Below are 24626 nucleotides of genomic sequence, written 5' to 3'. Positions count from 1 at the left end.
AAAAGACCTAGGTCCATCAAGTTCAACCTTCCTCCACCAATCATACACTTTGTCACTAAATTAATTATAACTCACAATGTTATTATAGAGTGAGTGCTGTTTTTTCCCTTACTCGGTTGCATGTGGGAAGCTATCCCTAGATGTGTGCATCACTGCATTATATAATTAGTGTGGACTGGATTTTCTTTACAATCACTATGATTAGACTGCCCAATTTAACAAAAAAACAAAACAAAATGATCCATACTTACTGTCACTTGACTGCTCAATGATGATTTTTGCTGACATCGCTGAAGCTTAAAGACGTTGTCCAGACTTGTGGTTTAAGTCTGCAGTCACTCTGTGTGACTGCAGACTTGTGAATCCTCACAGCGCGCACACTGCATGCTGTCAGGGTTCTCCGGTGCTGTCTCCATAAAAAAGCGGTCATGTGACCAAAAATATGCGATTTGAATACTTCCAGCTACATTCTGACTAGACGTGTCTTGTCCCACTCAATTAACTTTTATTAAGTGAGCCCCTGCACGTTTAGTTGGCACGTGACTGCATGTATGCAAATCAAATACTTGCAGTCATGCACCCGCCAGTCTCAGCGACGGCATTGGAGAATCCTAACAGTGTGCAGCTTGGACAATCCGTTTAATGTTGAAAGCATGTAACCACTGACTTCAGTCACCTGCTTAGCTACAGTTGTTTGCTCAAAAGTTTACATACCCCGGTAGAATTTTTCCTTTCTTGGCCTTGTTTCAGAGAATATGAATGATAACAAAAATACTTTTTCTCCACTCATGGTTATTGGTTGGTTGAAGCCATTTATTGTCAAACTACTGTGTTTTCTCTTTTTAAATCTTAATGACAACCAAAAACATCCAAATGACCCTGATCAAAAGTTCACATACCCCAGTTCTTAATACCGTGTATTGCCCTCTTTAACATCAATGACAGCTTGAAGTCTTTTGTGGAAGTTGTGGATGTGGTCCTTTATTTTCTCAGACGGTATTTGCCCATTCTTCTTGGCAAAAAGCCTCCAGTTCCTGCAAATTCCTGGGCTATATAGCATGAACTGCGCGCTTGAGATCTCCCCAGAGTGGCTCAATGATACTGAGGTCAGGAGACTGAGATGGCCACTCCAGAACCTTCACTTTGTTCTGCTGTAGCCAATGACAGGTCGACTTGGCCTTGTGTTTTGGATTGTTGTCATGTTGGAACGTCCCATGCGCAGCTTCCGGGCTGATGAGTGCAAATTTGCCTCCAATATTTGCTGATAACGTGCTGCATTCATCTTTCCTTCAACTTTTACTAAGTTTCCTGTGCCTTTGTAGCTCACACATCCCCAAAACATCTGCGATCCACCTCTGTGCTTTACTGTAGAAATGGTGTTCCTTTCATCATAGGCCTTGTTGACCTCTCTCCAAATGTAATGTTTATGGTTGAGGCCAAAAAGTTAAATTTTGGTCTCATCACTCCAAATTACCTTGTTCCAGAGGTTTTGAGGCTGGTCTCTGTGCTGTCTGACGTATTGTAGGCAAGATACTTTGTGGCATTTGCACAGTAATGGCTTTCTTCTGGCGACTTGACCATGCAGTAAATTTTTCAAGTGCCTCCTTGTTGTGCATCTTGAATCAGTCACATTGCTAGTTTTCAGAGAGTGCTGAATTTCAGCTGATGTTATTTGTGGGTTTTTCTTTGTATCCCGAACAATTTTCCTGGCAGTAGTAGCCGAAATTTTTGTTGGTCTAACTGAACCTGATTTGGTTTTTACAAAGCCCCTGATTTTCCATTTGTTAATCAGAGTTTGAACACTGCTGACTGGCATTATCAATTCCTTGGATATTTTTTTTGTATCCCTTTCCAGTTTTATACAGTTCAACTACCTTTTCCCGTAGATCCATTGACAATTCTTCTGCTTTCCCCATGACTCACAATCCAGAAACGTCAGTGGCTGGATGAAAGATGCAAGAGTCTGTCTGGATCCCAGAAACTCACTCAGCTTTTATGCACACACACTGATTACAAGCAAACAGGTCACAGGTGAGGATGGTACCTTTAGGCCATGCGCCCACAATGCGGATTTAATGCGTTTCCGCGGCGGCATTTCCACCGCAGAAACACATTAAAAATGCTTGTTAAGTTGTCTGCCATGTTCCCAATGATAATCTACATGTACTGTGCACATGCTGCAGAACTTTCCACTGCGGATTATCATTGTGGAAAAATCCGCAGCACAACCATTAATTGTGCGGAATCGCGGTGAAGTCGCCGCCATTGATTTGCAATGGACCGCAATGACTACATGTACACAGGCGGATATTATGTGATTCAATGCGCGGATGGTACCCAGTTCTGGAGAAGAGGAGACTCTCCTCTAGACCCAGGTACCATAGTACCTGTAGTTAAAAAAGAATTAAAATTGAAAAAAAACATACAGTACAGACCAAAAGTTTGGACACACCTTCTCATTTAAAGATTTTTCTGTATTTTCTTGACTATGAAAATTGTACATTCACACTGAAGGCATCAAAACCATGAATTAACACATGTGGAATTATGTACTTAACAAAAAAGTGTGAAACAACTGAAAATATGTCTTATATTCTAGGTTCTTCAAAGTAGTCACCTTTTGCTTTGATGACTTGTTGGCCCTTTTGCCTTCACTCTGCGGCCAGCTCACCCCAAACCATCTCGCTGTAAGCGTTTTTGCTGCCAAGAGGTGCAGAAACGCTGCAGAAATTTCTGCAAGCAAATCTTGAACATGATAACCTTAGGCAGGTTGTGCTCATGGACAAGAAATGATGGCATAGTAAAACGCATGCTGTATTATCACGTTGTTGCTTTGTGTTTAAAGCCTTACACAAGCATTTCATAGAGGTCTTGTAAATTTATAAGAATTTTTAATTAATGTTTTAGGAAAGCTATAATTATATTCATAAAGTTAATAGATAGAGAAGTACTGATAAGTATAAGGCCAGTTTCACACATCCGTGTTTCAAGGACCGGCAATAGACAGCGATGCCGGGACTGGCAGCTGGTCTTGTTAGTGGTTCTGGATCAGTTGCTTCCCCACTTAAGTGATGTACTCTGAAAAAAAGCTTACTGTAAATGGCGCATGGCTTATGTACAAATATTTCTCCTGCTATGCTAAGAGAGCCAGGTTCCTAAATCACCCTGAAGGCAATGTCCCAAGACTGACATGTATACTTTGATATTCACTACATCTTAGAGTCATCTACAAATGCACCCTATACAACACTGTACAGTCATACGCTTTTTCATATGACAATAGATAAAACTTATCTGGATGAATTAAGTCTAAGATGTAATCAGGACTGGAACAAGAAGAAAAAAGAACCAAAAAAACTTTCAAAATGTAATTTTTTTAACCCTTCCTGGTTTTAGCTAAAGAAAGTTATCCAATATCATGTTCTTTAAATTTCATAGCCATTACAATTAGAACCCTCTACAGGTCATCAATTTGAAGGGTGGTAAAACACCTCATAACTCCACATTTTTAGCATCAAATGAATTCTTGCTGAAGAGCCAAACAGGCAGTTACAGAAAAGTGCCAGTAGTAGGCCCAAACTAAACCAATATTGATGGCCTATCCTAGGAATAGAATAATAATTTTAAGGCATTGGATAATCCCTTTTCCATCTGTAATCTGGAAACACCAATTGGAAATAGAGCACCAGACTTCTGTTTATAGTAACACAAAGTGCTGTGCGTAAAGGTGGCTGTACCCTCAGAATATTTGCTGAAGGAAATCCATGTGACCACGGCACTGACTACTTTCTTTATAAATTTGCATGAATACGGACTTGTAGCTGAGGCAAAACAGTACATGTAATTTATAATCTGTTCATTATATCCAGATCATTATAAGTCCTGGCATATGACAGTACTCCCTTTTAATAGCTGTTTCAAAGTGCAGAAAGGGTTGTAACTCAAGACATACCAACTGCGGCGGTTGTGTGGTTAAAGATGTTGTCCGCTACTTTTTGACTGATGACCTATCCTTAAGATAGGTCATCAATCTCTGATCGGCTGGGGTCCGACATCCCCACCAATCATCTGCTATCGGTGGCCGTCGCCCGGAAGTACTCACTTGTGGGGCTGGCTGTCTTCTGGTAGTGGCCGAGGTTTGGTAGTACCCTGCTGTGGCCACTGTCAGAAGACGGCCAGCTCCGCGAGTGAGTACTTTCGGCTGACAGTCGCCTACACCAATGACAGCTGATCGGCGGAGGTGCCGGGTGTCAGACCCAGGCCAATCGGACATTGATGACCTATCCTTGGGATAGGACATCAATCAAAAAGAAGTGGGCAATCCCTTTAAGTGCTATAGGTTATGGAAAGACCATTTGATCTACTCCAGAAAATTTTCACGATGAAACTCTATGGATAAAAATCAATACACTTTAAATATGTTGCTCGACAGTGGACCTTCAGGGCTGGACAGTGTCATACAAGCATCTGGAGAAGACAAGTAAAGGCAGATTCAAAGTAATCAGGTCAAGGAGGAAGACACAAGAGAAGAAAAATCACATAGGGCCTAAGTTCCGATGTAGTCCATGATAAAAAAAGGGCTACCTGAGCTGCAGATATACATATACCATCAGAATGATGAACAGGAGAGGGACGAACATTGAAAGACTAGACATTATTAAAACAGAAATGGAACGAACGAGTGTGAACCTAGTGGGAGGTAGTGAACTTCACTGGTTTAATTCTGGAGACTTCAACTCAGATGATGACACCATTTATTACTCAGGAAAGGAAGACAAAGAGGAGAAAGGGAGTTGCCATTGTGGCTAAGAAAAGGATTGCAAGGTGTGTACAGAGCTCCATTATATCAATAATAGGGTCATGTCCATTCGCATCAGAGGGGAACCTCTGAATGTGATCATCATCCAAGTCTATATACCAACAGGAGACACTTCAAAGCATGACTTTGAGGACTTTTACACCCAGGTTCAAAGCACACTCAACAGAACCCCAAGAAATGGCAGCATCTACATTATGGGCATCTTCAAAATCAAAGTTAGAGAAGATGCAGGAATGGTCAGCAGATATGGAATAGGGAAGAAGACTGAAGCTTCACCTTGCGCAGATCTGTCATGAGAACAAGCTTAGAATTATCAATATCTTCACCCAGCCAAAGTGGCATGGTTACATGCGGACATCCCCAAATCGATAGCATCACAACCAGTACAACTACATCCTCTGCCAGTAAAAATGGAAAGGATCTATTTTTTCTGCAAAAACACAACCAGGTGCAGACTGTTGGTCTGATCACCAACTCCTATTGCCAAAGGCATTGTCAGGCTATGCAAGATCAATGATAGAGCCATGCAGATGAAGTTAGAGGTCAGTAAGATCCCTGCACAGTATGCAATCGCAGTGAGTAACACGTTCAACTTAAAGGTAAAGAAGGCCCAGAAAAATTGTAGGCAGAGATCAAAGGAACCATCACTGAAACTGTTCAAGAGCATATTCCATACAGGAAGCCAATGCATTGTGGTAATTGGTTAACTGCAACTCCAGATCGCTAGTAACATGAGAGAGACCAAGGTAAAGGGCAGGTTGAATGAGAATCAAGAGACTCAATGCTGACTTCCAAAAAGAAGCTATGAACGACAAGAACAACTTTCTGAATACCCAATGTATGTGTTAGGGGGACGGTTGCAGACAACTTTATTATAATGGAATGCAACCGACCCCGGGGTCCGCGATGCAGCCAGGTGGACTGCTGCCGAACACTTTCCGGGTGAAAAGGAAAGCAACCAACTTAAATGATAAACCCTTCCGTGTTACTGCACACGGTAACGGGTATAGCAGTTCGCTCAATCTCCGTTAACAGCACGGGAGATGTGCGACCGGAAAACTATCTGTAGTCCTTTTACAGCACAGGGACTACACTGGCGGCGCTAGGATGCGTGTGTGACTACGCCGACGGATACAATTGCCTCCAGCCGGTGTGCTACCGGACTGAAGGGTACTACTCCACGTGGCTGACAGGTGATAACCGTGGATAGGACGTCTGCAGGCTGCTCGGGGTGTTAGGCGACCCCCTTTGGCAGAGCCAGACTGCTAGACGAAGCTACCTGCCTATTTCCACTAGCCTGCCTATTTCCACTACACCTGCCTATGGAAACTAAGAGGAACACAGTCGTCCACACAACAGGATCACTGCTCAATGATCAGAGCGCACCGCCATGTTTGTGGGCGGGCCTTTTAAAGACTAAGCCCTGCCCACCGTCGCACCATTGGTGACGCCACCCGTGGACCAATCAGGCGGTGCCAGGTCACCGGGTCATGTGGTTGCCAAACCACCAATCACGGTCCGCCAGGTCACGGGCATGCTCAGTGCAGCGAATCCTGGACTTAGACTCCAACAGCCCTGTCTCCCTCCGCAACCTATGCTTAACATTGCTAGGCACAAATACCCGAGAGACAATCTGTACATCTCGTGGACCAGCTAGGCGTCGGGGCTGACGATGATGCTGAGCAGTATCAGCCCTGGCTGGACTGGAATAGGAGACCACAGAAGGTTCTGGACCCATTTCGAATCCAGCAACAGCCCGACGCCTAACATTATCCCCCTTTCTAACATCCCCCTCCACTTGACGCTCATTTTCCTCAACGAGCATGAATGTGGTTCACAGGGAAGATCCTCAGATCCGTGACCCCTCCGGTGTACAGGGTACCCTTTTTTCCCACGAACCATTTTAGACCCCATAATAGCCTGCAGCTCGAGATTATCACCCCTGGTGTCTGTAGCAGGTTTGGATTCAGTGAGTTTTGACAGGTGAACGTGTCTAAGGAGCGACACATGGAAAGTGTCGTGACTCCTCAGGTGTCGTGGTAACTGTAACCGGTACATTACAGGGTTTACTCGGGCCAAAACTTTGAAAGGACCAATAAAGCTGGAGGCAAATTTATCAGATTCCCCGCATACTTTAGTAAAGCGAGCCGTGAGCCACACTCTGTCGCCCGGATAGAAAACGGGAGCAGGACGACGAAGAATGTCAGCCGACTCACTATCTGTGGAGTCCGCCACGGGTAACGGGTGGAGAAAGCCAGCCGGACTTTGACCGGAAGATTTATCTCTCGCACAGAAGGCACACACAAAAACATATTCCTTAACGTCCTGGCACCACCAGGGCCACCAATAGGACCGTTGAAGGGACTTTGTGGTACGTTTGACCCCAAGATGGGCTCCGATCTTAGGGGCATGAGCCCAGGAGAGCACCTCATTTTGTAGATTAGGGGGAACAAACGTCCTCCCTGAAGGAACCTGGTTATTTTTGACATAATCTGACAAGACCTGGGTCTCGGGGACAGACAGAGGATCTGTGTCGGGGGCCACATCGGTAGAAGGGTCAGAGACTACCCTCCGGGTGACTGTAACCATACACTGAGACACACAATTCTCACTCCAGGAAGAAATTCTCCCTATATTCCAGTCAATGTGTGGAGTGTGACAATGTAACCATGGAAGACCCAATAACACCTCATCTAATCCACCGGGAATAATAAGAAAGGCGATAACCTCCCGGTGACCCTGAGGAAATGACATGGTGAGGGGAATCGACTGGTGGGTGATTTGCGTGTCCAGGAGTGAACCGTTGACTACCCTAATGTTCATTGGTCTTGGCAGAAACTCTATAGGGATGGCATGCCTCTGGGCAAACGTAGATGACAAAAAATTGCCATCGGCGCCAGAATCCACCCACGCCTTGGCAGTAACCGCGGTTGCTCCGAAGGACAATGACACCTTATAAAATAATTTGGAGGAAGAAGCCCCAGAACCTAACACACCTCCTCCAACGGTGGTTAGACACACTCGTTTACCCAACTGCTTGGAACCCTTTTTAACGGGGGACTCCAAGAGATGTGCAGGTCGGGAACGAGAAGAGCTAGACTCAGTTCGGGATATATCCATAGCCTCAGGCTCTGGGTCGGGAGTCGCGGGTTTGGAAATGGGTCTAGAGAAGGATGGTGCCAACCGATACTGAGGTCTGGCGACCTCCAGCTCTAACTTGTGTTCTGCATGACTCAAATCTATTCGGTTAGCGAGAGATATTAACTCCTACAGGGAGGTTGGAATCTCTCTGGTAGATAGAGCATTTTTAATATGCCCAGTCAGACCCCTCCAGAACACCGGGATTAAAGACCGCTCAGACCAATCCAATTCAGCCGCTAAGGTTCTGAATGGATGGCATAGTGGCTGGCGGTGACCGAACCCTGGACCAATGCAAGAAGCTTAAGAGCCGTATCATGCATGACCTGAGGACCAAGGAATACACTCTTTAGGGCTTTAAGAAAGAGACCCGCATTAGCCACTACCGGGTCATTGCGCTCCCACAGAGGAGTAGCCCACTCCAGAGCCCTGTGGGAGAGTAACGAGATGACATAACCCACTTTGGCTCTTTCGGAGGGGAACCGTTCCTCCATCATCTCTAAGTGAATGGAGCATAAATTAATAAAACCCCTGCAGGATTTACTGTCCCCAGAAAATTTTTCCGGGAGAACAAAACGGGGTAATGGGGCAGTTGCAGCTGTCGCAGCATTTATCGCAGCTGAGTTAACCAGATTGGCTGCTTGAGAAGCCGCCTGGGTAGCTACTGCAGTGATATCAGCGACCGGAGCTTGTTCCAGAGACCTAAGTCTGGTCTCCAGTTGCTGTATGTAACGCTGCAGTTGCTGGTTGTCGGCCATGTACGGTAAGACCCTGGCACTCTGATACTGTTAGGGGGACGGTTGCAGACAACTTTATTATAATGGAATGCAACCGACCCCGGGGTCCGCGATGCAGCCAGGTGGACTGCTGCAGAACACTTTCCGGGTGAAAATGAAAGCAACCAACTTAAATGATAAACCCTTCCGTGTTACTGCACACGGTAACGGGTATAGCAGTTCGCTCAATCACCGTTAACAGCACGGGAGATGTGCGACCGGAAAACTATCTGTAGTCCTGTTACAGCACAGGGACTACACTGGCGGTGCTAGGATGCGTGTGTGACTACGCCGACGGATACACGTGCCTCCAGCCGGTGTGCTACCGGACTGAAGGGTACTACTCCACGTGGCCGACAGGCGATAACCGTGGACAGGACGTCTGCAGGCTGCTCAGGGTGTTAGGCGACCCCCTTTGGCAGAGCCAGACTGCTAGACTAAGCTACCTGCCTATTTCCACTAGCCTGCCTATTTCCACTACACCTGCCTATGGAAACTACGTGGAACACAGTCATCCACACAACAGGATCACTGCTCAATGATCAGAGCGCGCCGCCATGTTTGTGGGCGGGCCTTTTAAAGACTAAGCCCTGCCCACCGTCGCACCATTGGTGACGCCACCCGTGGACCAATCAGGCGGTGCCAGGTCATCGGGTCAGGTGGTTGCTAAACCACCAATCACGGTCCGCCAGGTCACGGGCATGCTCAGTGCAGCGAATCCTGGACTTTGACTCCAACAGCCCTGTCTCCCTCCGCAACCTATGCTTAACATTGCTAGGCACAAATACCCAAGAGACAATCTGTACATCTCGTGGACCAGCTAGGCGTCGGGGCTGATGGCGATACTGAGCAGCATCAGCCCTGGCTGGCCCAGAATGGGAGACCACAGAAGGTTCTGGACCCATTTCAAATCTAACAACAGCTTGACGCCTAAGTGTATGAACCTTGAAGGCTATAAGAAGGGACAGACATGGAATTATTTGTCATGGAGAAACAAGTGAAGAAACCTTTCAAAGCAAAACCAAAGATTAAAGACCATGATGTAATTAAAATTAGCAATCAGCAGGACCTTAAGCAGAAATGGAAAGAATACAAAGGAACTATAGTTGTGGCTGAAAGTGTTGGCATCCTTGATATTGTTCCAGAAAATGAAAATTATTGCAATTACACCTTTTGTTATACACATGTTTATTTCCTTTGATTGTATTGGAACAACACAAAAAATAGAGAAACAAAGGCAAATTGGACATAATTTCATACTAAACCCCAAAAATGGGCTTACTCGCGTACATTTTGGCAAACTGCAGTTTACATTTTTTATGTCTCTGTGTCAGCAGTGGGGTCCTCCTGGGTTTCCTGCCATAAACTTTAATTTCAAATGTCGACAACTAGTTTGTGCTGACACTGATGCACCCTGAGCCTACAAGACAGCTTGAATTTCTTTGGAACTTGATTGCGGCTGCTTATCCACCATCTGGACTATCTTGCGTTGCAACCTTTCATCAATTTTTCTCTGCTGTCCAAGGAGATTAGCTACAGTGCCATGGGTTGTAAACTTCTTGATTGTGTTGCGCACTGTGGACAAAGGAACATCAAGATCTCTGGAGATGGACTTGTAACCTTGAGATTGTTGATATTTTTCAACAACTTTGGTTCTCAATTCCTTATACAGTTCTCTTCTCCTCTGTCTGCTCTCCATGCTTAGTGTGACATACACAGACACACAATGCAAAGATTTAGTCAATTTCTCCCCTTTTTATCTGGTTTCAGGTATGATTTTCATATTGCCCCCACCTGACACTTGTCACAGGTGAGTTTGAACGTGCATCACATGCTTTATGCAAAGATGTTTACCCACAATTTTGGAAAGGTGGCAACAATAAAGTCAGTCCCATTTTGGAGGTTTTTTGTGAAATTATGTCAATTTCGCCTTTTTTCTCAGGTTTTTGTTTGCGTTGTTCCAATACACAAAGGAAATAAACATGTGAATAACAAAATATGTGTAATTGCAATAATTTTCTGGGAGAAATATTTCATTTTCTGGAACAATTTCAAAGGTGCCAGCACTTTTGGGCATGACTGTACTGTATATACCTGAACCAACACTGACCATCTTGATGAATGCAGGGGATGGGGCAAAGAGAAACCAGAACCAGACCTATTGGAATGTGAAGTGGAATGGTCGCTGAAAGCACCTGGCATTGATAGTATCCCTGTAGAGCTGCCCAAACAAGTCCCAATAGCAGCACTGAGAGCTCTATGCCAGAAGATCTGGAGGACCAACATATGGGCAAGTAGCTGTAAAAGATCAGTTTTCATCTCTCTGCCAAAGAAAAGCGGTGCTAGGGATTGTGCCACCTATAGAACAATTGCCACGATGCCTGACACAGTAAGGTGCTAAGAAAGATCTTTCAGAAGCACTTGGGCAACATCCTTGATAGAGAACTTCCTGATGACCAATCATTAACTACATCACTAACCTAAAGTAGATGGACTACTAAAAGAAGCTCTACCTGTGCTTCAATGATTATACCAAGGCTTTTTGACTGTGTTCAGTGTGGTAAGCTTTGGGAAGCCCTGAGTGAGGTATGAGTCCTGGTGCACCTGATTAGGTTAATGATATCCCTCTACAACGACCAAGAAGTTACAGTGCAAATCAGGTATAGGAATACAGAATGGTTCAAGATCAAAAACGGCAAAAGACAAGGACGCATTCGCTCTCCTTTTCAATGTCTATGCAGAAATAATCATTAGGAAACTGGATTCAAGTGTGGACATGAAAATATGCAGAAGAGCTATCAGCAATCTGAGATATGCAGATGATACAACCCTGCTGGCAGAGTGTGAAAAGGACCTGTAGAAGCTGATCCTGAGGTTGAAAGAAGAAAGCAAGAAGATGGGACTTTTCTTGAACATCAACACCAAAACCGTGACTAACATCAATGAGGAAGACCACATAGAGATGAACAAGGAAGAAATAGAAATGGTATCTGGCTCTGTTATCCTTTTGTCCCTAATTAATCGTAGTGGTGGTTCGACAGCAGAGATCAAGCGTTGATTAACAATGGGACCTGCAGTCATGGTAAGTATGGACCAAATATGGAAGTGCAAGAACATCAGTTGTCGAAAAATGATCACTACAGTTGAGTTCACAATTGCAGCATATGGCTGTAAGATGTGTACACATGTGAAAACAGAGAGAAGAAAAATTGATGCCTTTGACCTGTGGTGCTGAAGAGGACTTCTATGAATCCCATAGATAGAAATAGGATCACCAACACAGATGTTTTTAATCATATAAACTCAGAGGTGTCCCTAGAAGGCACGATCACAAAACAGAACTGGCCTATTTTGGACATGTCATGAGGACAAATTCATTAGAAAAGGAGATGACTCGGAAAAGTCAGTGGTACTTGGTAAAGTCAGTGGTAAAAAGAAATGGGAGACCAAATTCCTTATAGCTGGATACCATCAGGAATGACATGGGAATGAACGTCTAGCATTTGACAGAAGCTGTGGAAAACAGGGAAGCATTGCGGGAATTGGTCAACAGAGTATCCAGAGTCAGACATGACTAAATGTATAGAATTAATCTGTTTATTATTGCCAGAATATTATAAGGACTAGCACATGACAGTAGCACTTTCTGTTCCACCTAAGAAATAATATAGGTAACCTGAAGCCAGACGCAATATATTTACCATGAAGTAAATAGAGAATTCTTGACAACCAGAACAGCCATTGGCAGTACAATCTGCTGTTTGGCTGTTTCACTGGAACTTGATGACATGATAACATACGGTTCACAAATTTAGCACATTTCCTTTGGCACATGTGGCCTGTGGTAGCCAGAACAGTCATTTTTACTGAACACTGCCTAGCTGTATAATAAACATGGTGTACATCACATGCACATTTTAAGGACTGTCTACTTTTTTACTAGAACACACTGATAAATCTCTTAATATATGTTTCTTAGCATGAGATTACAGAAGCAAAAAGTTCCATTAATTATTCAGACTAGTTCTGGTTAATGGGCTCTGTGCCCAGCACAATCTAGAGCAATCTGCAGTCTGTATTCTAGAGATAAGAGGCTGTAAATGATGGCTCTGCTGTTGGATATCCTGTGAGATGGGATCACATACATAAATAATAGTTTATCAGTTAGAATGTGGCCGGATGTTGCTATGTTCTATAAAAATCTGTCAAGCTTTCCTATCTGCTCAAGAAAACAGATCACTTCAGCTTTCAATTTTTCAGACCAGATTAAAAGAGTGAGCTGATAATATTCAATAGTTTTTTAAAACTGAAATCGATTTGAAAAGAAGTTGAAGAAGAAGGTTGGTTTTACACATATAGGCTATGTGCCCACGTTGCATTTATGAAGCAGAAAATTTCTGCTGCATAAATGCAAGTCCTCTCCCGGAAAAACGCATGCGGAATTCCGCACGCGTTTATCGCGCATTTTTCGCGCGTTTATCACGCGTTTTCCACATGCGGAATTGCCTTGCGTTTTTTATGCATTTGACAAAGGCAATTCCGCTTGCGGAAACGCAAAATTAAATGACATGCTGCGGATTTTTGAACGCGGCATAAACGCTGCGGAAAAATCCGCAGCATGTGCATAGAACTTGCGGAATCCCATTGGGGACCATGGGGTGCGGATATACATGCGTTTTTCAAGCGTTTACGCTGCGGAAATTCCGCAGCATATACGCTTGAAAAATGCTACGTGGGCACACAGCCATACACATTTTTTTGGAAAGTGCAACCATTTTAGTCATTACATTATCATCACTGTAGTGTACAAACATGCTTGTGATAGATTTAACTATCTGTTAAAAAAATAAAGAGACAGTTAGACAGGAAAAACATTCCATGTAAAAAAAAATAATATTATTTTCAATTAATTTTTTTGCACAAATTCACAAAAAAATATCTTCACCAGTAACAATAGTATTCTAAATCTTGCAGAAATCCACGTGTTTGTCAACGTAACAACTCTAGTCACAGGGTTGGGATTCAGCCAGGTCCCTCTAATTTATACTTGTCAAACTCAGGCCCATGGGTCAAATCTCTCTCACAGGGTAGTTATATTTGGCCCGCGAGGAAATACCCAAAGTCTACTAGAGCTGGCCCACTGTAGTAAACAGCGCATGCTAATACTACAAATCCATACCCCACATCGTCCTACTCTATCACAATCTGCCACCACACCCACACCAATGATGTTGAGCACCTGTTCCCTCCCTTGTACATGCCTCTAATACCTCACTTTGCTCCCTTAATGACCGTCCCCAAAACATGTCGCAACCCCAGAGCGACACGCCAGGACTGTGGTGGCAGCTGAAGCTTTACTGGAGGCCCCTAAACCCATAGTGCAGGTGCTAGGGACCAAGAAGGGCAAAGCCAAAAAGCTTCAGTTAGGAAACAGGTGGAGGAGGACAGCATGGAGGACGACGATTGCTTCTCACTGCTGGACCTGGGGACGCGGAAAGAGCGCTGGATTACCTTCATCAGACAGCAGAATCTCAGCATTGAGGAAATGGACAAACTTCTGCTGGACTCCTTGCAAGTAACCTAGGGGCACTGAGAACTTACCATGAATATGATGTAGATAGCTGCAGTTGACGATCAATGTCATTGGTGCCACATGTACAGGTAGTGCCCACCTACACCACATGCAATACATGTGTATGTAGAACATACATTAGCACTGTAGGATATTACATGGCTGCCAGCATAACGCTGGCAATTTTCACCAACAGTCCCTGAAAACATGGCAGCTGATCAGACAAGATTCTTTTTCTTCTTAGGTGGTCTCAGAAGTCTTTGTCTTGGGGACTGATCCTGTGATTAGAAATCTACTGATCTCCTCCTTCTACATGGTCACATTGTTGTATATTATTGTATCAGGATTACATTGTTCACATTTACAGCACATTTCTATATGAATTCATTCTTTATATTTATTGTATATTTATTTTTTTGGAGACATTTTTTTTAATAAATATCAAGGTTGGCCCGGGGGTTGGCCGACGACATTGTCCAAGTTTTTAATTTTGGTACACTGTGTATTTGAGTTTCACATCTCTGCTCTAGTTCTTCAGAAATGATTTGTTAAAATATCAAGGGAATTTAGAAGGACTTCCCATACCACCGTGCGTCAGCCCCTCTACTGCCAGGCCTGAACCCTGTGCAAGGACAATGGAGGCGCAGATATTAATTGCTGGATGCCAATGTGGGGCAAGTGAGTATTGCCCTTGGGCCACAGTGGTCATTTTGATTCATTTTAGAGGGAAGAGTACATTATAATTTTTCTGAGGGGGCATTCTGTGTTATAATGAATAATGTGGCACATATATTATGATGAAAATATGTAATCACGGCGTAAAATAATATATTTTGGGGCACAGTATATTATTTAATCTTAGGGCACAGTGGATTATAATAAAAATGTTTGGGGTACAGACTATTATACTTTATTTGGAGGACACAGTGTATTAAAAGAGAATATAATATAATACACAGTGTCCCTATGATTACAATTAAATTATAGAGGCACAGAGTACTATGTTTTTGAGGGGTACAGTGTTTTATAACTTGTTCTGGAGGCACAATATATTATAATTTAATTATAAGGGGACAAAGTAATATCATTTATTCCTGGGGCACAGTGTGTTAGGATTAAATTAGAAGGGGACAGTGTAGTAGAATTTATTATGGGGGCACAGTTTACTGTTTTATAAATAAATTATAGGGTCATTATGTATTATAAATAATTTATTCTGGGGGCACAGTGTAGTACAATGAAATTCTGGGTTTATAATATATTTTATTTGGAGAGCAAAGTGTATTTTAATTAAATTATAGGGGCACTGTATAGTAGTATAGTACATTTTATTCTGTGAGCACAATATATTACATGTTTATTGGGCACAATGCCCTCAGAATAAATTATAATGCACAATAAGAAATAGTTCAGTTCCTAGTCTACATAAGCTGGGGCATCCACAGCTTATTTTTCTCTTGCAGAGCCTGCAGACTGCCAAAAAATCATATAGAAGCTTCATGCAAAAGAACACACAAGATGCCCACAGTATGACTCGCCCTACCACGACCAGAAATTTTAGGTGCTGGGTTCACTCCACCAAAAGCACAGGTGGCATCACCTGTTTGAGAGCAGACTGCAGGAAAAATATGATTTTGCCGCAGAGTATCTTTTAGCAGCACATCTCCTGTTCTGTGCATTGCCAACACCTTTCTCTTCTGATGACATCACTTTTTCGGTACCCGCCTGGTTCCCGGGTCTTATTAACAAAAACATCATCATCACTGATTTGGCTCATGGTTGCACCTGTGTGGAAAATTGTCTGAGCTTCTTTCCCGTCTGCCCGATTAAAACCTCTAGATTTTCCCTGGCTCAGAGTGCTACTACCAACCAGAATCAGATGCCTTTCCCCGGACATCTGCAAGACACTACCTGAGATGCCCCTGTTGCCAGGCCACCAACAATCTATCATCAATGGGTGAGGATGTTCCATTTTTTTTATCAATTTCATGAATAAATATTGTAAATCCACCACTGTGGTCATTTCAAGTACGAGTGTTCGAATCACCGGGGCACCTTGAGTCCATTGACAAGTGTGCACAGAATATACAAAGAGTCATATTTCTCAGTACCCAACACCGGGATCAATTTTTGTTATTGTCCTAACCATTATAGGTGTTATACGGGTGTTAAATTATCACTCTACCTGGTCTACTTGAACTGAGCTATTGGACACTGAGATGGGTGACTGACTGACCGTTTGATCACATACTGTAACAATCCAGTGATCGCGCTTGGCCGTTCACCTATGCCATATTGGAGAACAGTGCACTAATCATCTCCATTCACAATCAAATTTTTTCTGGAGATACTCATGTACTGTCCCCTATTAAGTGTGTATTTGTATTTTAATAGTATCTAGATTAAAAGTATTATTTTATCATTATATATCTTTGCTGCTTTCCCAAACCCTATTCCACTCATCTTTTCTAAAAAGGTTTCATTACGAACAAACCGTAGTTCAGATGTCTTCCCAATTTCTTTTGAGGCCTGTCTTGGCAAATAGAGAAGTGAGTCATTAGAGTTAGGGACCATCCATATAATAGGTACACCTTGGCGTGGTTGGATGAATTTTTACGCTAAAAATGTTTACTGTGGAGTTCATGTATTCATTAATCGCACTGTGCTGATGCATAGTGTATGTATATATGTTTGTACATTGGCCACAGAGTATTCTGTCCTCTGTCCTAAAATTTTTTATTCAAGGGCACATTCAGCGGTATATTAATATTCAAAGGGCACGGTGAGGCTATTTTTGATTTAATTGGGGAGCATATTCATTTCTAGAGGCATAAAATGGAGTTTTTCAGTGCGCCCTATATGTTTGGAATTTTCAGAGAAAAGCTGTGTGGGTCTGCTGTCATAGCAAGAAACTGAAGACATCTGGAAACTGCAGAGACAAGCCATGGCTGGGAGAGGCAATAATAAATGGCTCGACCAGATAGCAGGGGTGTACAGTCATGGCCAAAAGTATTGAGAATGAGACAAATAGTAATTTTTCCAAAGTTTACTGCTTCATTTTTTGTAATGGCAATTTGCATATACTCCTAAATGTCAAAGAGTGATCAGCTTAACAGCAATTACTGTACTTGCAAAGTCAATATTTGCCCAGAAAATGAACTTTAACCCCCAAAACACATTTCAACATCATTGCAGTCCTGCCTTAAAAGGAGCAGCTAACATCGTTTTAGTGATTGATCCATTAACACAGGTGTGGGTGTTGATGAGAACAGGGCTGGCGATCAATCAGTCATGATTAAGTAAGAATGACATCACTGGACACTTTAAAAGGAGGCTGGTTCTTGGTATCATTGTTTCTCTTCAGTTAACCATGGTTATCTCTAAAGAAACACGTGCAGCCATCATTGCACTGCACAAAAATGACCTAACAGGGAAGAGTATTGCAGCTACAAAGATTGCACCTCAGTCAACAATCTATCGCATCATCAAGAACTTCAAGGAGAGAGCTTCCATTGTTGTCAAAAAGTCTCCAGGGCGCCCAAGAAAGACCAGCAAGTGCCAGGACCGTATCCTAAAACTGTTTCAGCTGCGGGAACGGACTACCAGCAGTGCCAAGCTTGCTCAGGAATGGCAGCAGGCTGGTGTGAGTGCTTCTACACGCACTGTGAGGCGGAGACTCTTTGAGCAAGGGCTGGTTTCAAGGAGGGCAGCAAAGAAGCCACTTCTCTCCAGAAAAAACATCAGGGACCGACTGATATTCTGCAAAAGGTACAGGGAGTGGACTGCTGAGGAGTGGGGCAAAGTCATTTTCTCTGATGAATCCCCTTTTTGATTGTTTGGGACATCTGGAAAACAGCTTATTCGGAGAAGAAGAGGTGAGCGCTACCACCAGTCTTGTCTCATGCCAACTGTAAAGCATCCTGAAACCATTCATGTGTGGGGTTGCTTCTCAGCCAAGGGAATCGGCTCACTCACAGTCTTGCCTGAAAACACAGCCATGAATAAAGAATGGTACCAGAATATCCTTCAAGAGCAACTTCTCCCAACCGTCCAAGAGCAGTTTGGCGCCCAACAATGCCTTTTCCAGCATGATGGAGCACCTTGCCATAAAGCAAAGGTGATAACTAAATGGCTCATGGAACAAAACATAGAGATTTTGGGTCCATGGCCTGGAAACTCCCCAGATCTTAATCCCATTGAGAACTTGTGGTCAATCATCAAGAGACGGGTGGACAAACAAAAACCATCAAATTCTGGCAAAATGCAAGCATTGATTATGCAAGAATGGACTGCTATCAGTCAGGATTTGGTCCAAAAGTTGATTGAGAGCATGTCAGGGAGAATTACAGAGGTCTTGAAGAAGAAGGGGCAACACTGCAAATATTGACTTGCTGCATTAACTCATTCTAACTGTCAATATAACCTATTGGTACTCATAATATGATTGCAATTATATTTCTGTATGTGATATAAACATCAGACAAACACTAATAAAAACCAGAGGCCAGCAGATCATGTGAAAATATGATTTTGGTGTCATTCTCAAAACTTTTGGCCATGACTGTATGTAGAAATTATGGGGTCCCATAGCAAAAGTCTCAATGTGGCCACATACCATGACAAAAAAAAATATTCGGCAGAGTGTGTGGTGCCATGGTGCTTAGGTGAAGTCATAGATTGGCATACTTCACAAATTTTAATGACAGAGAGAGAAACATGTGTTGCACTTTCACAGTAATTTTGCCTCTATTGAAGTATTTTCACCCAGTATGATACTCCTTCACGGCACGCAATATGAGGTTTTAAATGTCTGCAATCACGTAGACTATCATGATAAACCTGGTCAACTCCTTTAAACAATGCAAGCAATCCTAATGCAGTGTAATTTTCATTGTTGACATGCCACTTTCAATTTCATCACGGCGGTGATCTAATTTGCTGTCTTAGTGCCATTGAGTAGGTTTCTCTCCCAGCGGGAGGGAGCCACCACAAGCATAAACTGATTAATTGAGAGTCCTTCTGTATATTTGGGCACCCAGCAACTGCAAGGTTTAAATGGAAGACAAGACTTGATTCATACCTATTAGGTCACATGGTCTCAACACAAAATTAAATTAAGATTCAATACCAAATGATAAATATGTATGATGAGAGAATTATGACAATTTTGAGCACGGGTAATTGATTAATGGTTATTAATTAACAATTATTGGTGCCTTAATACCAAACCTGCTAGCCGACGGTATATTGAAATGAAACTAGTATTCATCATTGACATATGTGAATTAGTTCTTCTGATAGGATATATATGGGTTACATCCAGTTTGGTTAATTTATTTACAATAGTCAGGGTACAGAAGCGTGTAGATACAAATAGGATAATAGATTGGATCAAACCTGTTTACACCATTTGATTTGTGATATTATATGCGCTTGTTAACATCATGTGATTTGTGTTATGTGTACCTGTTCACATCATGTAATTTGTGACTCCATGTGTGCTTGGTTACACTATGTGATTTGTCACATCATACACACCTGTTTATACCATGCGATTTGTTACTCTATTGACGCGCCCCCAGGGCAGTGGGGTACTCAGCAGCCGGGCCTATGGATGCTGGGGGGATATGTCACAGTAGCTGGTCCGGTCCGTGGCCCAGGGCGGTCAACAAAAAGGGGAATGTTATTTATCTGGGGTTTGTAGTTTTAGGAAGTGTTCGTGACACCACCTGTGGTACCTGGTAAGGATTATCAGCGCTGCTGCAGTCCCCCGGCGGTGATGGGATGGTAACTGGGATGTTTCTGCTCCCCACAGGCGGAGCTGGCCCCCCGGGGCAGTGTAGGTGCAGATGGTAGTGATGCTGGGCGTTGTAGTGCAGAGGGAGAGATGGCGCTGCTGAAATAACTGATGGAGGCAGTGCAGTGCAGTCATCCGAGTTTTTACTCACAGTTCTCATGTAAGTTCCAGAGGTACACTGCGCGGGTGTCAGCCTCCCACGTCGCGCTGCGTCTACCAAAACAGGGGTTCAGCTCTTCCTCAGGTAGGTCAGGAGCACTTGACGGAACCCCGCTTTCTTATGTTCCTTACTAGACCAACTTCTCACGCTGGGTCTTCTCCCTCCTGCCCTGCGCTTCCCCATACACAGTCCCGATCGGATGCTCTGAAGTCCCTCTGGGTAACTTGGAGTTCCCGGACCTACTTGACCCTCACGGTGACTAGGATGAGGCTGTGGCAACTGCACTATAAAAGTCAGAAGCCTCCGGTTTTTCCAGCCGAGACCTGGAGTAACACGGCTGGTCGAGGGGCCGGTCCCCTTCTTGCGGCCTGATCCCTCTGCAGCCTGGCAGATTCGGGGCGTACGGGTGCCGTCCTGCACTCGCCGTACCCCCTGGGATCCCTTCTATAGAACGGAGCCTTCCTCCTCTGCTCCCCTCCTGGGCCTCTATCACTAGGCCCCACGTGTGGAGCAGAGCTCCTAACGAGACTCTGCTCCCTGACTGTTCTCACTCACTGACTGAACTGACCTAACCAGCCACCCTAAGATGGCTTCCCTTTATATACCTCCTATGATGGTGCTCCCCTACTCTACTTCCTCCACCCACACCCACTACTGGTTCCCCCTACCTTTGGTTCCCCCCACTCCAGCCAGGGACAGGGCTCAGCAGGTACATAATGCATCTTGCCCTTCCAGCCAGCCTGGAGCAGTGTAGTGTTGAATGTGGGTGTTGGGGTTCCGGGCAGCACTCCCTCCTTACCTAAGAGAAGGAGACACCACACCTCTGGGTGAGGTGCAGTACCTCTGTGGCGACTGAACCCTCAGGGGCGCCACACTATGATGTGATGTGTACTCGTGCATGCTATGTGATTTGGGACACCATAAGATTTGTAACTCCATATGTGCTTTCTCACACAATGTGATTTGTGACATCGAGCATACTTTTCACATGATACGATTTTTGATATCAGATGTATTTGTTCACACTTGTTGGACTTTTACAACTAAAAATTTACATTTGAAATTTCTTTCTTTTTTTTAATTAGTAAATGGGGGTCATTGAAACTTTTATATTATTTTTATATTTGCAAACATTTTCAATTTACAATCCTACCTTAAAAAATCTGCAAGCTTAATAAATCTAGTTAAACATTTATCTTGGAAGGAAACCTACTCTTACAAACCAATTTGATTCAGCTCTGCCAAACTGGGTGGAGCTAGGGATGAGCCGGGTATAATGTGCCGTTGTTTTGCCAGTCCTTAACTGGAGTACTTTTTCTGTTGCAGCGCACACCACTCGGAAGAGGTGCAGAATTCATTAAGTAGCGTTCGCCTTATACTACAGGAAGTTTGGTGTAGTACAAGCGTGTGCTACACCAGTCTTGATAAATCGGCTCCATAATGTTTTTTCCTTTGAGGGACAGATTTATAAGAAGACTCAAGGCAACACTATAGGGAAATGGTGCATCACAGCATAGGCGTCTTTTCTGTTGCTTAGTTTCCGCTATACAGCACATGCTCCCCATCATCGTAGCTACTACAGATGCCATCCTCCATCTGACACTGCCGACTTTACACTTTCACCAGATGGACTCCATCTAGTTACCGGGTTATGGATTACACTGGTTGGTAGCGTGCCCAGGAGCTGTTCACGCAATCCAAAGAACATGTGCAGTGTCTAAACCAAGATAATCTATATTGCTTCTTATTACTATGATTTTTAAATATTTTTTACAATCTTACATAAGGATCTTTTTCGGTAAAGCGTCTAGCAATTTTCATCTATTGGTCTGAATACACATTTATGAACTTAGTGTTTATGTGAGACCGCCCATGTGGGTAGGTCTGATATCTGTATTGGCTTATATCATTTTAGGTGCACAAAGCCTTCTGGTTTTTGAGTTCTGTGTATGTCTCTTGAGCTTAAGAAATCAGATCACTGAATTCCAAAACAAGTTATTCCTGTGAGACAATATTTCAAGCATCGCTATCATTTATATGCAGGGTCGGACTGGGGTGTCTGAGGCCCACAGGGAAAATTGACTCTAGGGGCCCACCTACAGCAATATGCAAATACCTGTTAGCCATTATCCCTGTTATATTGAAGCGACAGGTGGGACGTTTGACCGCAGCAACATTCATTCTCTTTGGGGCTTCCAGGAAAAAACAAGCGCAACGCTCACAGCCACTGAGGAAATTAATGGATTAATAGTTAAGTCTCACATGCCGCTCCAGTATAATGGCGATAAAAGTTCCTCATTCTGCCGATTAAGTCCCAGCAGTCGGACCCTCTCCAATCAATATGTTATCACTTATCCTGTGGAGTGGTGATTACTTTTTTTCACCGGAGAACCCCTGTAAGTGCATCTCTGCCGCTGTGTTCCAAGTATTTAATCTCTAATGAAAATAAAACATCTTCCAATTATTGATATCAGAGAGAAAAATGATCACCATACACAACACAATCCCCTATACCAACACCAATAATACCGCATACAAGGGAGAAATACCGCAACACCATGACCAGACCACATATTTCCAGCATACAGTGACCACATACAAGGAACAAATACCGCCAGACCACATAATACCACCACATAGTGACCACATACAAGGAACAAATACCGCCAGACCGTGACAGGCCACATATTACCACCACTTAGTGATCGACTAATACCACATACAAGGGACAATTACCACCACACCATGACCAGACCCCATATTACCACCACGTAGTGACCGAATAATACCACATGCAAGGAACAAATACCGCCACACATTGACCAGACCACATATTATCACCACATAGTGACCAAATAATACCACAAACAAAAGACAAATACCGCCACACCATTACCAGACCACAAATTACCACCCCATAGTGACCGACTACTACAATACTGATCATGAATACAAACCACAATACTAACAACACTATTATTACCAACAGTGACATTATACACATGAACTCTGTATATAGTGTCAGTGTACAGGTAATACAGTGATCATCAGCGACATTATACACATGAGCTCTGTATATAGTGTATAGTGTACAGGTAATACAGGGATCACCAGTGACATTATACACAGGAGCTCTGTATATAGTGTATAGTTTGCGTGTACATGTAACACACTGACTCACCAGTTATGTCCCTAGGTGAAGTAATTTCATCTTCGCCTTTCTTCTTCATCTGGCATAAACCGCCATCACTTATTCCAGCCAGGACTCGTCTCTGCAGAAAATAACACACAGTTATCAATAGCTGATCGCTTCTAGAACACATTCCCCACTTTTTCCCCAACTTCAACACTAAGCCAGATGAAGAAAAAAAGCGACGTAGTGCCGCCCTGCACAATAACAGGGCCTTCCTTTTTGTCCCCTCCCCCCCCATGGAAAACAGTTTTCTAAAAATGAAATTATATTACAGTAGTAATAATGTCCCTAATTGGACCCTAAAAAGTAATTATGTTCCCCACTTGCCACCATAAACTAATACTGTTTGGGGGCCAGAATGAGAAACATACATTAATTAAGTCTCTCATCCTGGCCCCCTTTATTTAATAGTTTGTATGTTCTCCCCGTGTTTGCGTGGGTTTCCTCCGGTTTCCTTCCACACTCCAAAGACATACTGATAGGAAATGTACTGTAGATTGTGAGCCCTAATGGGGACAGTGATGATAATGTCTGTAAAGCACTGTGGAATTAATGGCACTATGTAAGTGAATAAATAATCATAATAATGTGCTCCAGTCTGGTCTCCTATGTTGCTTGTCCAGCCTCGCCCTCATATCTGCATCCTGGCCCCCAGATATACATCCTGACCCCAATATGTGCATCCAGATATGTCCATTGTCCTGCCCCTGCATATAGTCATCTTCGCCCCCATATGTCCCTTGTCCTGGCCTCCAGATATCCATCCTGGCCTAATATATTCTTTGTCCAGACCGGCCCCAATGTGTCCAGCCTGGCTCCCATATATTCCTTGTCTAGCCAGGCCCCCATGTGTCCAGCCTGGCCCCCATATGTCCCTTGTCCAGCCTGGCCTCCATATGTCCCTTGTTTAGCCTGGCCCCCATGTGTCCAGCCTGACCTCCATATGTCTCTTGTCCAGCTTGGCCCCCATATGTCCCTTGTCCTGCCCCCCCCCCCATATATACATCCTGGCCCCCATATCCCTTGTCCTGGCCCCCCACATATAGCCATTCTGGCCCCAATATGTCACTTGTCCTGGCCCCCCCATAAAGCCATCCTGACCCCCATATCTCCCTTGTCCTGGCTCCCCATATATTCATCCTGGCCCCCATATGTCCCTTGTCCTGGGCAC

At 43.7% G+C, this 24626-nt stretch overlaps 1 protein-coding gene across 3 annotated transcripts in view; it reads right to left on the bottom strand.

Annotated features, from left to right (window-relative positions):
* SYTL3 (synaptotagmin like 3) overlaps nt 1-24626 on the bottom strand; it is a 250595-nt gene that overhangs the window by 212585 nt on the left and 13384 nt on the right. For all 3 annotated transcript variants that reach the window (XM_073671356.1, XM_073671357.1, XM_073671358.1), the window contains exon 2: nt 23444-23534. The gene's annotated coding sequence lies outside the window, so the exon portion shown is untranslated. The remainder of the gene's footprint in view (nt 1-23443; nt 23535-24626) is intronic.

This window comes from Phyllobates terribilis, unplaced genomic scaffold, assembly GCF_046119375.1.
Source record: "Phyllobates terribilis strain yellow unplaced genomic scaffold, ASM4611937v1 Scaffold_3__8_contigs__length_932513732, whole genome shotgun sequence".
In the NCBI taxonomy this organism is placed as follows: Eukaryota; Metazoa; Chordata; class Amphibia; order Anura; family Dendrobatidae; genus Phyllobates; species Phyllobates terribilis.
The sequence above is the reverse complement of the archived record's forward strand: the minus strand, read 5'-3'. Positions and strand labels throughout refer to the sequence as shown.